This window comes from Echinops telfairi, unplaced genomic scaffold (assembly GCF_000313985.2).
Source record: "Echinops telfairi isolate 266 unplaced genomic scaffold, ASM31398v2 ScPeMD7_11;HRSCAF=52, whole genome shotgun sequence".
Lineage (NCBI taxonomy): Eukaryota > Metazoa > Chordata > Mammalia > Afrosoricida > Tenrecidae > Echinops > Echinops telfairi.
Window position 1 is genome coordinate 42,186,107 of NW_022103908.1, and position 13,286 is coordinate 42,199,392.

The 13,286-nt window shown below is 45.5% G+C and overlaps 1 non-coding gene across 1 annotated transcript; it reads left to right on the plus strand.

Annotated features, from left to right (window-relative positions):
• Positions 1-11,481: 11,481 nt before the first annotated feature.
• LOC115868537 lies at positions 11,482-11,644 on the plus strand. The gene has a single exon (XR_004045658.1). It is a non-coding gene; the product is annotated as a U1 spliceosomal RNA (small nuclear RNA).
• Positions 11,645-13,286: the final 1,642 nt, after the last annotated feature.

Genomic DNA, 13,286 nt, shown 5'->3' on the forward strand with positions numbered 1-13,286 from the left:
CCAGCACTGAGATGCTTACATGCTCACTGATGTGGCTTTCCTTCTGCAGTCGGTGGCATTGCGTGTGTTTTGTGAGATTGAGGAGGACTTTGTAGATTGATTTTGGATGTTTGGGCTAATGTTGGACTTATGGGGTTGGAGAGCACTGGGTTGGGATGCTTTCTTAATGTATACTTACCCTTTATATAAAACTCTCTCTTAGATACATCTGGGTTTCTGTGGATTTGTTTCCCTAGTTAACCCAGACTAACACACCTTCAATATTCTATTTGTGAAAATGATTATGCTATTAAATATTCTTTTAAAATCTAGTATTAAATGGATGCAGAGTGTTTTATTCTATGTTTGTGGCTGTGCTTTAAATGACATCCTATTTTTATTGTTCCTTAATTTCTGCTAATATAAAGATATGTTAACTTGGGTATCACCCACATGATACATTTTCATCACTTTAATGAAAGCGAGCTTTCTGTCCTTCCCGGCCTCCTGAGAATGTCGTTACTGTTGTTGTTCCGTGCTATTGAGACAGTTCCAATTCAGAGACCTTATGTACAGTAGAAAAACAACACTGTCCAGTTCTACACCAGTCTCACCATTGCTGTTGTTCGAGCCCATTGTTGCAGCCACTGTGTCATTCCATCTTGTTGAGGGTCTTCTTCCTTTTTGCCGGCCCTCTATTTTACCAAACATGAGGTCCTTTTGGAGGCCTGGTCTCTGTAGTAACATGTCCATAGCACATACGACAAAGTCTCTCCATCCTCACGCACAAGGAGCATTCTGGCTGTGCTTTCTCCAAGACAGCTTTCTCTGTTCTTCTGGCAGTCCACGGTCACTTCAGTGCTCTTGGCCAACACCCTCACTCAAATGTATCCATTCTCTGGCCATCAGGAGAGTATGTGATCTACTGCAAAAGTTGACAGCTCTGCTGAGTCTAGTCTGAATTCTCAACCAGGATCAAAGACCACCTTGAACCAAAAACCAGGGTGACTGAAGGATGTTATATGAGCAAGGGAGATGAATAAGGTATCAGTTGATATGAGAGACAGGAAACAAATGATATTGGGGGGACTGAGGGGGGAGGGCTACTCATCTTAAATCTCTATAAGACATTTAGAAATAAGATGTATGTCCAATGATAATAATGGGAGGAGTTACCCCTGGCTCCTGGAAAGTAAATTGTTTGGCAATTAAATTGTCAAACTTGAAAATGCTGATGTTATCCTGAAAGTGCAGAATAAGAAGTGTTTGGAAGCATATAGTTGCCAAAGGAAAAAAGAAAAAAGGATTGTGTGGTATAAAGTTGAAGAAAAAATTAAAAATTGAGTAGAAACTCTTTCAAATCCCGGGGCTCTGTGAGGTGGGGGTTCACCCCCTTCCCTTGGGGACCATGTCCTAGCAGCAGGAGGGGTGAGGGGCGAGGGGTTCACCTCTTTGTGTTCTTGGGCTGTGTATGGTCGCCAGGTAGGTTCAAAGAGGGTAAAAAGCCTCATTTGTTCTTTGTGTTTGTACTGCCCTGTCCCAACTTCAGCACTTCCGTTGTAAACAAAATGCAAAATGTGCGTACGTTATATTGGGATTTCTGAGGACATGAACCCTTTCTTTAGGGTTTTTAGGACATTTTATATGACTTATTCTAAACTCTGTTGTCCTGGGTTCCCAAATAGCTCTCCGAGGTACTAATTGGTGGGGATGGTTGGGTCCATGAATTCTTTTTAATGTTCTAAAAGAACAGGTGTACACTCAATAAAATGTCTCAGGCTAATACAATCTTAAGTTTCACTGCTTTGGATTGATTTCTATCAAGTCCATTTGGGCATACTTATTCACTCAAATGGATAGTTCTGGCTGGCATTTTAATAGCTATCTGGTTTTAAAAAGAGAGCCCGTTGTTTAGTAAACACAATATGTTATTTTTTTCTCCCCTAACGTGTAGGAGGTCAAGGATGAGTGGTAAAGGCGCTCTTGGATGAGCAGAAGGTCTGAGGTGGTGCAAATGGCTCAACGAAACGGCTGGAGGTACAATTCTACCCAGTGTTGACATGGAAGAAAGGGCTGGAGAGGTCCTCCTGACCCATCTGGCACTGCAGACCTTCCTGAGCGAACCCTTCTCCGACCCACATGAGTTGGGGTGAACTTGTTCGCAACTGTTAGTTGTTGTTTTGAGAGCACACACCTGGAGAGCCAGTGTGTAACGTTCACCCACAGTCTCTGCCTGTCCAACTGCCATGGAAACAAAACCTACCCCAACCAGAACAAGTCTCTCAAAGCAGACATTTAGGATTTCTAGACAATCCATCCAAATATCTTCCCAGCCCAATGGTGTCATGGATGAGCGGTCGGATGGGGGACAGGATGGCTGGCGAAGAGGCTTGCGTATGACAACAGAGCCTGGATCAACAAGATGGTTCAGAGATCATTCAACAGGGAGTGCCACAGTACCCCCCCCCCACAGCTCCCCCTACTTCATTTTATTAGAAAAGATGTGGTGGCAGGCGTGGGGCGGGGGGAGGGAGAGAAAAGAAATTAAAACCCACGATTGCTTTAATACGGCCCAAGATTTACTCTGCATAATCCAGTCATATTTCTGATAGGAAATTCATGGCTCCTCTGTCCCCAGTAACAGAACGGTGATCTTTATGGGGCTGGCGTGAGGAAGCTGGCGGGTACGGCCCCCGTCGCATTAAACTGTCTTGGTGAAGAGGCAATTTGTTTGATATTAAGAGTTATAAAAATATCAGCACAGAACGGTTATGCAGGGGATATTGAACAAGCCAATCTGAATTTTAATGTAGTGTGAGCAATAAGCACCGTATTCACTGGGCCCATGCCACGCTCCCTCTCTGCAAATATTTGAAGAGAAAAAAATAGAGGCTTGGAGTGTCTTGCTCTTTTCCACTTCTGCCTCATGAGGCCTCGTTCCTCTTAGGGTGTGAGGGCTGCCCAGGAGTCCGGGGCTGGAAGGGGCATTCTCAGGAAGCTTCCTAGGGGAACCAATGGAAGTCTTGACATGGCGAGGTCAGAGTGCTGAAAACACAGCCACACGGGTACACCTCCTGCCACGCGACCCGTTCACTTCTCTCACAGAGGCAGGCAGCCATCCGGGCAGTAGCAGCTCAGGATTTCCCTATATCTTTTGTGTGTGTGTGTGTGTCTGTGTGTGTGTGTGTGTGTGTGTAATCCCAAGGAATGCCATCTCCCCTGCATCCCACTACTCATCCATGCTCTCACCCTGAAATGCCCCTCTTACCTCCTCATCACACCCCAAGCCCATGCCACCTCTTTGTCTCACTCTGTGGTCTCTGGGTGCACATTTTAACCTCTCCCCCAGTCTCTTTCTATCAGTTTTCTCATTATTTCCATTTATTGTCATTCCCCCACCCCCCTTCACCTCCCAGTCACCTCTTCCCAACCTCTTTGCCCATAAATATCCATTCAACTTTACAGATAGATCTTTCTGAAACATGCTGACCAATTAATTTCCCTTCCACAAGGTGCCTACTCTGTGTCAGGAATTGGGTTCATGGCTGAAGGTGACACAACATGAATAAGACATTGTGGTTCCTCTTCTCCAGGGACACACACTTTGCTTGGGAGGGCTGTGTGTGGTGGTGGTGGTGGTGAAACTGCTGGGATGGGGGAGCAGCACGGTGTTCATTTTAACCCAGGCTCATGTGAGACCAGAACCCCAAGAGAAGTCGAAGGACAGACACTGAAGATAAGGAGAAGGTTGTGGCTTAGTGGCTCAACCTCCATGCACAGGTCGACCTGAGAGATGCCATTTGGAGAACAGGAGGACAAAAATGTATATTCCAAACAAATTAAAGCAAGGACCAGTAGAAATACACACAGTGCCTTTGTAAGAACTAGTGAGTGATCCAGCTTGGCGGATGAGGATCAGAGAATTTCAGAGACTTGCCCAACACCATGAAAGGGAGCGGCAGAATGATGGGCACCCAGGCTGGCTGATTGACATGAGAGCAGCCACTCTGAAGGGATTGTCTGGGACTTCTGGGCTCTGACGCCTGTTTAGGAGTTCCGTCCGGTCAACGGCGTCTCTGGGCAGTGAACATGGTTAACACACTAGGAAGCTAACAGAAAGGTCAGAGGTTCAAGTCTTCCCAAGAGCTCCTCAGAAGAAAAGATTGGATGTCTACTGTGCATGCATGAGTATACGTTGATTTTTTCAGCACACTTTTGATGCATTTTTTTTTGTGGTAAAATTAGGTGCCTTGGCTGATATTTGCGTCGGCTTATACTCGAGTATATACGGTATGTTGTCAGTTACTGAAGCCCTGTGGAGCCCAGTTCTGCTCTGACCCCCATGAGGTTGCCCTGAGTCAGTGTCAGCTCCATGGCCCCTGGTGAGGGCGATGCTTTTTGCTGTTCTCATTCCCTTAGGAATGTCCCAGAGGGCTTTATGCTACCTGAATACCTACATGACTCCATGACACACTTGCCCCTCCGCAGATGACCAACGTACGAGAGAAGTGTCCATTCAAGGTACCAGAGGGAGCAATACTTTTTAAAGTAAGATAGGGTTTCAGATTCCACATTGCAATGTGTTTTTAAGAAACTAACATTTGTTGAATTTTGAACCAGTGGAAAGGAGACCTGTTGGTGCAACTGATTTTCTGTATAGCATATTATCTATGCTAACATCATAGGATTTATTTGGAGGTAATCACTGACTTTTATTTTACTGGTATTGTTAGTTGCCTTGAGTTGACTCTGACTCATGTGGATCCTATGGGTGCAGAGAAGAGCAGCTCCAGAGGTTTTGTTTTTGTTTGCTTTTTTCATGAATGTGACCTTGAGGAACCAGGTTCCCAGGCCTATTTTCCGAGGCACCTCTGAATTGGTTTAAACTGCCACTCTTTGGTTAATAAGGGTAGTTAAGTCCTTAACTAGTTATGCTACTCAGTCTTTATTTATTTTTAATTTTAAGACTGGGATCTTTTATTTTATTTTTTAACAGTTTTATTGGCACATAATTTCCAAATCATACAATTGAGTAATTCAATTGTTCAATCACATCAAGGGGAATTAAGAAATGCCTATTCTAAAAACAATCTTAGTTTAAATTTGTGAGATGATAAATGCTGTTAGATATATGGTGCTAGGGCTATCCATTAACTTTTTAAAAATGTGAGGAGGTCCTGAGATGAAGGGGTCGAGAGCAGCTGGACCAGTCCCTCTGAGAGATCACTGGTTACACGTCTACTGACGGGATCATCTCGAGCTGAGAAATGACAAGCCTACTCTGGTGCCCACTTCTCTCTTGTGCTCACTCCCAAGTCATACAGCCATGTCCCTGAAATATATTTGTTTGCATTTAAAGTGAGAACTTTAAAGTCATAATCGGTGAAGTTGCTGTGAGAACTATTTGGGTTTAGGTAGGTGGAATGTGTCTTTTAATTCTTTTATTTTATGAAGAACCTGCTGCCACCCCAGAAACTGGAATAGCTGCTCTTGAAAGCGTACCCTCCCTTTAGCCCTATTTCTTACTCGCCCAGTATTTCTTACTGGCCCAGTGTGGGCTGGGTGGATACAAATGACTGGCCTATTCCTTCTCTCTGCATCTTCTGCTCCAACCTTGGCCAAACAAAACCCCTGTCTCTCAGCTTTCTCAGATATATTCAATGCTTTGGCAGCCTGCTGTGTTGTTTGTTTGATTTTTCTTTTCTCCCTTCCTTATTATTTGGACTTGCTTATTGCGCCTTGAAATTGACATGCCCTTATGTCTTCTGAATGCCCTTGACCTCAAACCCTATGGCTACATGTGGTCACCATGGTCTGTGTTCTTGACTCCCTCCTGATACCAGAGTGGTTGCTGCTGGCAGGATGAAGCCGTCACTGTCACCTTCCCCCAAGTCTACCACCTCACTCATGGGTCCTCTGCCCGTCCTGATGTGCTTACTCTCCTCTGGAGATGTCACTTGTTTCTTGGCCACATCCCCATTCCTCTTGAAAAATGGCCACCACATTTTTTATGCAAAATTATAATGAAAAGTCCTTTAAATGAGAGGGGAAAAGCTTCTTTTTCATGCTCTTGGGGGCCATGGGTAGCACACATATTTTCATATTGGGCACCTAGGTATAAAGGTTGGTGGTTCAAACCCACTTCAGAAGAATGACCCAGTGATCTGCTCTGCAGAGGTCACAGCTTTGAAAACTATGGAGCACAATTCTCTTCTGGCAAGCATGAGGCCGTCAGGAGTGGGAGCGAATGTGGTGGAAATAGCTTTGGCTTGCTTTGTCTGAGGTTCACTCCTTTGCAGGGTTGCTTGGGCCTCACTATATTCCTTTTAGTACTACCTGTACATCATCTTTTCTCTCCAGAGGGGCAGCCAGGCCATTTGGATCCCTGGGTTTAGTGAGCACAGGTGGTATTTGCTTGCTGTATGAAGAACCGTTCCCCTGAATTGCTCAGGTTGTGGGCTGAGATTGCATCATAATTGTGGCTTGTGTTTCCCTTGGGATCTATGTCCTGAAGGTCCTCACCAAAATTCAGATTCCATGAAGGCAGATACCATCATGCCACCAGACATGATGATCTATGTTTAAATCCCACGCAATCCTCCAGCTTGTATACTCAGGAGGCTTCCTGGCCTTGATGAGTCATAATACACAGCCACCGAGGGTGGAGGACCTGGGGACTCACATCATGGAAAAGTGGGCAAGCAACCTCTTCTTTACTCATTATGGGAAAAAGACTTTGGTACTTGTAGTCGCCTAATCTGGTGTCAATTTAAGGATTATGTGTGTAGGGGTGGAGTCTAGGCTGTCAATCTGGAGATAGCCAATGAGACGTCTGTGGGCATGGCCTTCTCCTGAGGATTCTGGGAAATCTGGTACTTCCTCATTGGAGGCCGGAGACACCTCTCTCTCTCTGCTACTCCCTGGGAGACATTGCAGAAGACAAACCACATGGACACAACCAGACCTTGGAAGCCGGAGAAGCTACAGAGAGACCCCTGCCAGCGCTGAGATGTTTCCAATGACACTGGATCCAAAGACGTTCTACCCACTGGCCTGTGATCGTCCTGCCTTTGGCGTCATTGCATGTGTTCTGTGAGTCTGAAGAGGACTTTATAGATTGAAATTGGAAATATGGGCGAATATCAGACTTATGGACTTGACTGGACTGGGCTGGGATGTTTTCTCAATATTCAATTGCACTTGTATATAAATCTCTTTCTTATACACATGTGTATATCCATGGGTTTGTTTCTCTAGTCCACCCAGACTGACACAGTACTCTTGGAGTTAGGTTTGGAATGGAGAGAGATGGTGAAGAACATGGCTGGACTTTGCTTATGTGAAGAAGTTTCTGTTTTGGTATTTATCCATTTATTAAGAAGACAGCATCACCGGGTACACATTGAACGAAGCAGGGATCTTCAAATGCCTTTCTAGACAGTAGTGAGTAACACACTACACGATGCCCCCAGAAGCCAGGAGAAGCAGACACAGACTTAGAGGCAGACTGTGAAGCTCATCAGAGGCTCCCACTTATGGCACCTGTGCCGATTGTCCATGGATGAAGGAGCGGCCCAGGATTAGGAGATGGACAACGCGTGAACAATGGGAAGGGAGGTGAAGGGGGGGGGAGGATTTGCAGATCGGCTTTGAGCATGAAGTAAACTTGAAGAATTAAGATGGGCCTCCAGTCAGTCCTTGGAATTACTGTACTAACTATGGAAAATACAACCGACACCAGTGACCTTTCTTGAGGAGAAACCAGATGCAGGCATCCTTCTTTCCTTCCTGTAACCTCCACTCCGTCACTGAGGGCTCTTTGCAAGTGCCCACAACTCAGTTTTCAGCAGGCTGTACCGAGCAAGGAAAAATGGATGCACTTGCCTGGTGTCAGTGGCCAGCACAACACAGAGAAAGACAGATTCCGGGAGCCCTGGCTGAGACAGACCAGGCTGGATCCAAAGAGGGAGTAAACGCCAAGGAAAGAGAAAAATGAAGAGCTATGACTCGCGGCCCTGAGGCTAATTGTGCTGCTAGCGGTAACAGGGAAGTTGGGAGGGGCCCTGGTTTGGGAGGAAAGATAACAAGCTTAGCTTTAGACAAGTTTTGTTCCAGGGGTTGGAAGGTCAACCAAATCGCGATCTGCCATAGACAATAAGAAATATGAGAGAGAAGAGGGCAAGAGGTCAGAGTTGGAGATATAGATTGAGCCATCGTTGAGTAATGGGACCAATGCCGTACTGGAAAGATCTCTCGTGTTTATTTGAGAAATATTCATGATGTGCCTACTGTGTGTCATGCATGGATCTGAAGAGTCACGGTGATGAATCAGACAAAGCTGGCATCTGGAGTAGTTCTGCATGAAGGAAGAGCACATGTGCTGTTAAATCACGGGGAGAAAGCATCAGACTGAAGGGGACTGGGAGGAAAATGGTGGATTTGTTAGCGCCTGAGTTCGGCCGGGCAGAACAGGAAACTGAAATTGCAGTGGCCTAAGTCCGAGAGGGGTTTATCAATGTCTCACAGACCAAGAAACGGAGACGTGCTCACTTAGGACTGGTGCAGCTATCCCCCCAGGTTGATGAAGGTCCCCACATAACCTGCTTCTCCAGAGCTCTCTTGGCAATCGCCTCTCTCATTTGAGCTGAGGGTCAACCAGCGTGCCCTGCCTTCCAGACCAAGGCCGTGCATTTCTTCCAACTGGGTTTTAAGGTCAGGCTTTTTTCTAAGTGTGTTCCATGGAGCCCTAAGGAAGTGTGAAGGTATCTCAGGGGTGGCTGGAGAAGCAGAAGCACTGGCACAAAGGGTCTGGTCCTAGGTACACTTGGTCACATTTTGATAAAAGTATCTATGCTTCTATGACAGTAGATGAAAAGCATTGCTACAATAGGGACCTACAAGTGAAAGCTTAGATAGGTATCCAGGCAGAACAAATATGGTATGAAAAGTGGGAGTTTACCCTTGACTATATAAATGATCCTAAACAAAGGATCATTGCATATGTGTATCCATACATGTGATGGAGCATACAGGAAGCAAAATCATGACTACATCTTAGATGTAACAGAGCTTCTCAAGAGAATGAGTTTCTGGGCTTAAGGGATCAGGACCATAGTTGTGAGGAAAACCAAGATCTCTCAACAGCACATCATTTACAAGGACAACATTTATGAACCAAGTCCTGTTTGGGTGAGTAGTGACTAGGGATGTAAATGCTTGTGGGCAGACACCTCGGATGCAGTCATTAGTCTCTGTCCATCTGAAGGACAAAATAGTGATGAGAATTGAAAGTCATATGGAAATCAATGGTCCAATGGACTAATAGATGACATCCAGTCTCTGTAACCCAGAGACACCTGCCCCCCCACAAAAAAAGACGGTGCAGGGGCTACCAGTACAATCTTCAATCTGAAAAGAACCACCTTAGAAGGCCCTGGATAGAGTGGAAGAAAAATATGAAACAGAACTCAAAATCATAAAAGAGACCAGGCTAACTGATTGGAAAGAGATGGGACCCCACACTATGGCTCTTCGGGTCTGGAGCTGAACACCCTGTGAGCGAATAATCAACCATTGAAGAGCCAAAGGGCACTATTTACCCAAGGACCAAGTCCAGAGGGTTTGGAAAGGAGGGAAGGAAACGGGAAATTCCGAGAAGTGAGATAAGGGATAGGACATTGGAATGGGGGGTGTAACTGATGAGTTAACATGAAATGTATATGAATGGTTAAAAGATGATTGGTTCTGTAAAACCTCCCCTAATTAACAATACACAAGAGAGTAAAGAAGTATTGCAACAAAATCATAGAAACCCGTGTTAAACAAAAGTATCAAAATGGGAAGTTGGGACAGGGTCCTGTTTGGTCCTTGATAAAGAGGAACCCCCTCCAGGAGATGCACTGACTCTGGGCCTGCAACAATAGGCTCAAACTGAGCAACGGTTATGAGCACGGAGCTGGACGTGCAGTGTTTCGTTCTCCTGTTGATTGTTTCCCAGCATATTCTTTCTGTCGGCTATGCACTTCTGATGGTGGTGTTTCCTTCTCTCTAACCTTTTTCCGAAAGAATTCTGTGCTCTTGGATTGGCACCACATCCAACGGGCAGTTGGGTCATCACTGGTAGACTCCATTTCTGTTCCATTTCAATGGTCTTTGAGTTTAGGGAACAAAGTATGGAAGGGAAAGAGCAGGGCTGGAGGGTGGAAAGTACAAGGTTTCCCAAGGTCATTCTCATATGGCAGTCCTTGATTGTCCAGGAGAAGGAGCAGGTGTGCCATCGCGTCAATTCTGACGCATAGCAACCCCACGTCAACAGGACGCAGCACAGCCTGGTTCCGCTTCACCCTCCCTGTGAGCTTCATGTTTCAGCTGCCCACTGTTGCAGCGATGGTGTTCCTGCACCGCCCCTCTACTTCACCGAGCATGACCTCCTTCTCCAGGGCCTGGTCTCTCCTGACAGCATGTCCAAAGTACGTAACATTGTCTCACCATCTTTGCTTCTGAGGTGCATTCTGGCTGTACTTCTAAGACAGATTTGTTTGTCTCTTGGAAGTCCCTGATACTTTCAATATTCTTGGTCAGCGCCGTAACTGAAACACAGATTCTTCTTCAGTCTTCTATATTCAGTGTCCAACTTTCACATGCATATGAGGCAATGGAAAATACCATGACTTAGGTCAGGCACACCTTAGTTCTCAAAGCAACCTTCCTGCTCTTCAACACTTTAAGGTGGTCTTGTGCAGCAGATTTACCAAATGCAATGTGTCATTTGAACCCCTTCCTTTAAAAAAAAAAACCAACCATTTTATTGAGGGCTATTACAGCTCTTATAACAATCCATAACATCAATTGTATCAAGTACATTTGGACATAGGTTGCCATTATCCTTTCCCAAACATTTTTCTTTTTACTTGAGCCCTTGGTATCAGCTCCTCTTTTTTCCCTCCCTTCCTCCGCCCCTTGTGGACCCTTGATAAATTATTATTGGTTTCATATCTTACACTATTCAGTCTCCCTTCACCCACATTTCTGTTGTTCATCCCCTTCAGGGAAGGGTATACATTAATCCTTGCAATCAAATCCCCCTTCTCACCCTTTTTTCCACCCCTCCTCCCCCTCCCCTTATAGTATCACGGCTCCCTGGATTCCGTTATCTGTACCATTGTACATGCTCCAGTATAGCTGGGTTTGTATGGTAGAAATGGTGGAGGAACTAGAGGAACATTGTGTTTTGTCGGTGCTATACTGCACTCTGGCTCACTTGTCCCTTCCTTGTGACTCTTCGGTGAAGAGATGTCCAATTGTCCACAGATTGGCTTTGGGTCTCCACTTATACCCCACTCGTTTACATCGGTATGATTGTATTGGGTCTTCTGATGCCTGATACCTGATTCTGTTGACACCTTGTGATCACATGGGTTGGTGTTCCTCTTCCATGTGGGCTTGTTGCTTCCCAGCTAGATGGCGGTGTGTTTAACTTCAAGCCTTAGAGATGCCAGACGCATACTTACCTGGCAGGGGAGATAACATGATCACGAAGGTGGTTTTCCCAGGGTGAGGCTTATCCATTGCACTCCAGATGTGCTGACCCCTGCGATTGCCCCAACGTGGGAAACTCGACTGCATAATTTGTGGTAGTGGGGGACTGCATTCGCGCTCTCCCCTGGGAAAAAAAAAAAAAAACTCCAGACACTATATCTTTTGATAGATAGGCCTCATCAGCTTTCTTAACCACATTTGCTAATGTACCCATTTTGTCTTCAGCGATCATGGCAAGAAAGTGTCTGTCACAGGATGCCAGGTCATTAGAGCCAAGTGTTCTTGTGTTAAGGGAGTACTTAAGTAGGGCTCCAATGTCCGTCTGCTTCCTTCATACTTGACCCCTGCATACGTGTATCCGGGCCTTTATACCCTATAAGTTTCCTCCTTTTTCTCATTGGTGCGGCTTTCAGTCTTCTTCACATTTCCTCAGAAGCCCCTGTGACTGCCCCATGTCTTTGAGAACATGTATCAGGATTATCCTTGGGGATCCCCCACAGCAGTCATCAGAACCTTCTGAGCCCACCTCCCTGCTTTGAATTACATTGGCCCAGGAGATTGCCTGAAAGCCACTGTTTTGATTGGGCCTTATTTTTGAGACAGCATCCTAGGGAGACTAAGACGAGGCATTACTGAGAGCACTTGTGAGTAGCATCCACTGACTGCAGTGATATATTTCATCACATTTTATATAGCATAAACCTGTGCATGTATGAACTGGAACTCTAGTAGCAATACCTCTTTGATTTACCCTCATGTGGTTCATATATGACTACATATGTTATAATCGATTAGTACTTTTTAGAAGATCCCCTGAAAAAGAATGAAGGTTTCCTGGAAGAACAGCTTTTCCTGAGACTGAGCAGGGTTCATACTCTGAGACATCTGCTGCCAGAGGTGAGTGTGTGTGCTGTACATGTGTGTCCACTTGTGTTCCAGAGGTAAATGTGTGTGCTGTACATGTGTGTCCACTTATGTTCTAGAGGTGTGTGTGCTGTACATGTGTGTCCACTTGTGTTCCTGAGGTAAATGTGTTGCTGTACATGTGTGTCCACTTGTGTTCTAGAGGTGTGTGCTGTACATGTGTGTCCACTTTCGCTCCAGAGGTAAGCGTGTGTGCTGTACATATGTACCCATGTGTGTTCCAGAGGTGTATGTGCTGTATATTTGTGTCTATGTGTGCTCCTGAGGTAAGAGTGTGTGCTGTACATGTGTGTCCACTTGTGTTCTAGAGGTAAGAGTGTGTGCTGTACATGTGTGTCCACTTGTGTTCCAGAGGTAAGTGTGTGTGCTGTACATGTATGTCCACTTCTGTTCTAGAGATAAGTGTGTGTACTGCCCATGTGTGTTCACTTGTGCTCGAGGTAAGTGTGTGTACTGTACATGTATGTTCATTTGTGCTCCAGAGGTAAGTGTATGTGCTGTACATGTGTGTCCACTTGTGCTCCAGAGATAAGTGTGTGTGCTGTACATGTATGTCCACTTGTGCTCCAGAGATAAGTGTGTGTGCTGTACATGTGTGTTCACTTGTGTGTGTGGTCAGGTCACCTGTTTGCTTCTCAGTGCTGCGAGCTTCTGCCACCTCTTTAAGGGACCTATTTTCTCCCTAAAGACCTCAGCATCCTGTTACCCTAAAGAATTCCTTACACATTTCCAACCTGAAGTCTTTGTTTTGGGTCTTCCCCGAAGGCCTGGCACCATGTTTTAAGCCCATTTAGGACTTACAGCTACGAGTCATTCGAGGTGGAGAGAGAGGAGAAGAAAGAGGA